Source organism: Pan paniscus, chromosome 2 (genome assembly GCF_029289425.2).
Source record: "Pan paniscus chromosome 2, NHGRI_mPanPan1-v2.0_pri, whole genome shotgun sequence".
Taxonomy (NCBI): Eukaryota; Metazoa; Chordata; class Mammalia; order Primates; family Hominidae; genus Pan; species Pan paniscus.
The window spans coordinates 180,476,756-180,482,494 of NC_085926.1; the positions used below are offsets into that span (position 1 = coordinate 180,476,756).

The 5,739-nt window shown below is 39.5% G+C and overlaps 1 pseudogene; it reads left to right on the top strand.

The window, feature by feature from the left end:
• The first annotated feature begins 397 nt into the window (after positions 1-397).
• On the top strand, positions 398-2,060 carry LOC100994614 (large ribosomal subunit protein uL30-like 1; annotated as a pseudogene).
• The last annotated feature ends 3,679 nt before the right edge of the window (positions 2,061-5,739 follow it).

Genomic DNA, 5,739 nt, shown 5'->3' on the forward strand with positions numbered 1-5,739 from the left:
GTTCCAAAGAATGCTAGAACAAAGAGATACATCAACATTGTTTTCTCTTTTGATAGTTACCTGGAGTAGGGAAATTTTTATGCTTATTAAAATCACAGGGGATGGTAAACTAAGTTAGGTTGGAAGTAGACTAGAATTGTTCATGGCCTTTGCATGTTGAAGTTATTATTACCAGGATGATGATGACAAAAATAAAGTCTATAGGGAGAGCACAACAGGCTGAACTGATACATGGTTTACCAGAAACAGCATGTCAATGGCAGACAGAGGACTTGCCTTCTAGTCCCAGTCTCCATTTTGTTAGCTCTGCGATGTTTGGATCTTGGTTTTTTTCATCTAGAATGATTAAGTTTGTCTAAATATATTTTTCTTAACTTTGTATTATGAAAAAATCTAGAGTAGCTGCAACACTAGAAAGATGGCGGAGCAAGAGCAAAGAAAAATCCCTTTGGTTCCAGAAAATCTCCTGAAAAAGAGGAAGGCTTATCAAGCCCTCAAAGCCACCCAGGCAAAGCAGGCACTTTTGGCAAAGAAGGAGCAGAGGAAAGGAAAAGGGCCAGGTTTAAGCAACTGCAATTATTCCTACATGACTCCTGGCAGCAGAAATATGGCAAGGTGAGTCTTTGACGACTAGAAGTGAAACCTCATGACTTGGAATTGCCAGATAAACATTCCTTGGCCTTTGTTGTACGCATCGAAAGGATTGATGGCGTGAGTTTACTGGTGCAGAGAACCATTGTAAGACTTTGCCTAAAGAAAATTTTTAGTGGTGTCTCTGTAAAAGTCACCCCTCAGAACCTAAAAATGCTGCATATAATAGAACCTTGTGTGACCTGGGGATTTCCAAATCTGAAGTCTCTCTGGGAACTTCTTTTGAAATGTGGACAAGCCAAGGTCAAGAATAAGACCATCCTTCTGACAGACAACACAACGATTGAGGAGCATCTGGGGAAGTTTGGTGTCATTTGCTTGGAAGACCTCATTCATGAAATTGCACTCCCAGGGAAGCATTTCCAGGAGATCTCATGGTTCTTGCACCCTTTCCACCTCTCGGTGGCCTGCCATGCTACCAAAAATAGAGTGGGCATCCTCAAGGAGATGGGCACATCTGGCTATTGGGGTGAACGCATCAATCAGCTCATCCCCCTGCTGAACTAGACCCAGGTGCCAAACTGCAGTCAATTTGTATCAATGAAGTGGAAGCCAGTGATTTTGTTTTTTTGGGAATTTTTATCAAGTATCTTCAGAGACGATTATTTCCTGCTTTATCTTCAAAAACTGGAAAGGAAGGGTCAAAGAAAAGACAGTAGCTATGTTCATGGCAAGCACCTCTCATCACAGTCCAGTTCCGAGGAAAAATTCCAGCGTTTTCCACATTGGCTGCCTCCTCGTCTGAAATCAGCACATTCCTTGGAGGAAGGAGTCTTGCTTTGTTGCATCTTCTTTCCTAAGATTTAATGCTGCTAAATGAGTAACTCTAGCATTTGTACAAGGCTCCCTAAGACTATTGCAGGGGTCGACCAAGCCCAGGGACATAATTGAATCTGGAGATTCTTGGGGCCTTGTTTTGAAAAAGACTTGAAATGCACATAGGAAGAAAGGCACAAAAATAAATGTTCACTTGACTCGGCAAAAAAAAAAAAGAAAGAAAAAATCTATTTATAAAAGTACTGAGAGTAATATAAGTAATCCAGCTTCAGTAATTATCAATATATCTGGTCTCATCTCTATTGCTTTAATTTGCCCCTTGTTTCCTGCTGTTTTTTTTAAAGCAAACCCTAGAAATCGTAATATTTCATCTGTAAATACTTGAGTATTTCTAAGAGATAAAGACTTTTGCCTTAGCCACATTAATTAATCATTACATCAAAACAAACTAATTGACAAGACCAAAAACAAAAGAACAAAACCACTTAACAATAATTCCTTCAATCCCTTTCAACTCAAACATTTCAAGACCCAAAGCCTACAAGCTAGACCTGAGTCAGTTATAGCCACAGAGTCCTAAGAACTGATGCTTTTTTACTCTATTCTATAAATTACTAAGAGTTTTAGCATTTTTACCTGATAGACTTCACTGGTCTCCAATTCTGGACTTCAAACCAAAAAGGAACATGAAAAACATAGAGAGCATTAAGTAAAGAGCCAACCAAAAGGTTTTGGTGTTCAAAAAGAAGGTAGATTCCTTATAAAACTTGAAAGAACTAGAATTATTCTGACTAAAAAGGAGACATGCCAATGGAGTACATTAGAAGCAAAAATCATTCATTCATTCATTCATTCATGTACTTTTTCATTCATTCATTCGTTCAGCAAACGCTAATTGAGGGACAATGGTAAGTGACGGGGATGCAATGACACAAAGTGTCACCACAGGAAGTGTGGCAATAAGCTAGTCTCCATCTTCAATTAGGGAAAAAGTAACACCAATGGGGCTAAACATGCAGCGGTGACACTAGCAAAATATTGAAGAGGGTTTTCAAGGGACACTGGGAATCTCCCCTCAGAGACAAGAGAACTTCGTTTTTGTTTAGGATGGTTTAAATATGCACAGAGCATAGAAAACATTTTAGGGATGCTATAGGATTTTGTAGACCCCAAATTTATCCTTTGTCAAGAAAAGTATAAAATACAGAATAGATGTCGTAATGATTTCTATTACCTGATATTTGCATCTGTCTGGTGTTGGGAGTTACCCTATATGTAAAGACAAAATCACCCTAAAAATTTAGGTTTGCTGGCCGGGCACAGTGGCTCACACCTGTATTCCCAGCACTTTGGGAGGCCAAGGCAGGTGGATCACGAGGTCAGGAGATCGAGACCATCCTGGCTAACACAGTGAAACCCCGTCTCTACTAAAAATACAAAAAATTAGCCAGGCATGGTGGCACACGCCTGTAGTCCCAGCAACTTAGGAGGCTGAGGCAGGAGAATCGCTTGAACCTGGGAGGTGGAGGTTGCAGTGAGCCGAGATTGCGCCACTGTACTCCAGCCTGGGCAACAGAGCGAGACTCTGTCTCAAAAAAAAAAAAAAAAAAAATTAGGTTTGCTCCTCTCTGAAATTGTAAAATATAACTTCACCTCTCCAAACAGAAGTCGAAGGTGTGCGAAACACAATTGGAAGATAGAGAGGTCCATTAAAATTTATTTCAGTCTTATTTCCCCTCAACGCTCCTGCTACTAGGATACCAGCCTCTATCATCTGATAACTGTAAGATCTATAAGTTGCTGCATTACCACAGTAATTTTGATATTGGCAATTTAAAAGCCCAGTGACTGAGAAAGACCACCTGAAGTAACTCAGACACCTGCAAAAAGACAGCCCTGAGACAAACAGTGAAGTGATTGACCCCCTTATTACTCTTCCCTTTTCTCCCACCCCATGGCCTTCACCTGGGTTAGCCATTCACAACCTCCCTTAGATAAGATTCTGGCTCCTGACTTCATTCTCCTCCTGCCTCCCACCTACCCCAGCCAAAGAAATGCCCCTACATACTTCCCATTCACCCAGAGTCATTTTTATCATGAAATTAATGTTTTTAAAAGATAATGTGAATATAAAAATAACTGAATTTGTTTGCTCTCCCAAAATGTATATTTTCATTTTTATGTACACCTCCTAAATTCGTCAGTTGATCATTAATATAAAACAGGTGGGTACATACCGCTGAATTTACTAAGAGCTTTCAGATGCATTGTCCAATTTAATCTAATCTCCACAGCACCCCACTGCCCTCCCAACCCAGATTTGTAGCATTTTACAGATGAAGAAACTGAGGTCCAAACAGACTAAGTCGCTTTTCCATGATCACTCAGAACTAAGAGACAGAGGCATTTCTGACTTCAAATCCTGCCTCAACATCTGGAAACCTAAGTGCTTATAGTCAGTCTCCCTTGTGGAGTACAGGCAGGGCCATCACCTGCTTAACTGGGAAAGAAGCAACACTCAACACTCACCCTAAGGTCTTACCCTTTACAGACCAGTCCTTTAGCTTTCTGATTCCACATGATTTGCTGCTGCTGTTGTTGTTGTTCATTTATTTCATTTTGTTTCCACAATCTCAGCATCCTTAGCTAAGAAAATGCTTTAACCCTAAGAGACTTTTCATTGAGAACATCTTAGACACCTGTGGTCCCCCAGTAGAGGCGAGGCCTCTCCAAATGGCACTACACACTCAAAAGATACCCGGGCCAGCTCTTAAATCCCTGCTTGCCATATAAGAAAGCAAAGTCAGCCAAAAAAGAGGGACTGTCTCAGTCTTCGGTGCATGAATGGTCAACTTTGGCACCCTTGGTTGACTTGGTCAGTGATCCAGAAAGTTCAGTATAAATAAATCATATAGATGCCACATTGAAATGAGTGTCACTAGATTAGCCAATGAGTGAAAAGAGAAGCAATCAGAAAGCAGACAGCACTACCACCATCCTAGGGTTCGCTAAGCCACCTCTGTCTTTCACTATACATAGGGTTTATGTTAAAGGGAAACTGGCTAGATCCATGTATATTCAAATCTGTGTGATAATGCACCATCTTCTCACAGGAATCTCCTAGACTGGGAGTCCAGATGCTTTACAGTCTAATCTCAGATCTCATGAGTTCTGTGATGCTAATAACTCACTTAACCTATCTGGGCCTCAATTCCTTCATCTGTAAAACAGGGGCACTGAGAAGGTTTGAGCTGAATTAGAATTCCCACTTCTAACACTGCACAAGGGACACTATACTGCATTCTCTTCTGGAAGGATGTAACTTTGCACAAAGAGGCAGTAGGACATACACACTGGAATTAGTCAACCTGCATTTGAATCCTGGTTCTGCCATTTACTAGCTATGTGTCTCTCAGCAACTTACTTAACTTTTCTAAGACTCAGTTTTGTTATTTATTATAAATAACAATAATAATTATTGAGAAGTCAAATGAAAGAATGCATATAAACTGATGAGCAGAGTGCCTGGCACACAAGAAGTGACCTTTTAAAATGCTAGTTCATATGACATTTAAACATGTTTCTTATTTTTGTGCATCAAAAATGTTCATGTGTATCAAAAATGGAAATGATTCATTTCATTCTGTTTTTTAAGCTTTCTGGTTTTTGTGTAAACCTGGAAAAATTGTTCATAAGCTCAAGTTCAACTCCAGTTATAAATTCAAAGATGTCTGATTAAAAACTCTCTACCTCGTTGTGGAAACTCATTTGTTGTAATATTCCATTAAGCCAGCTGTGAGCTGGTCAACTGAGCACCCACTGTGTGTCAAGCACATCTGAAAGAATGTAAATGCTTGAAAGGATCATTTAAGCAAAACCTATACAAAGAAATATACTCCTAATTCCTTTATTTTTTGATTCTGTTATTTTATATCATTGACCCTTAGACACAACCATTGAAATTAGTCCAGCAAGAGAGTGTGTATGTTTTATGTCATTCGTTTACTCAAAAAATATTTATAACCATGTATTCTGTACATGATGCTGTGCAAATCTGAAGCAGATGCAGATTATCTAATCCCCAGCTCCTGGGAGCTTGTTATCTTGTAGAAAAGATGCTACATACAGATATACCTATCAACCAAAGCAGTATTCATGTGCCATTAAAAAACACAAAGTAAAGAAAAATGAAAAATTATTTCTAGCTGGAGACAGAGAAGAAGTAAGGTGAACCTCTTGAAGAAGGTGGTATTTATACTGGTCCTTTAATGGCGAGCAGGATTTCAATGATTAAGAGATAGGTTTTAGGGA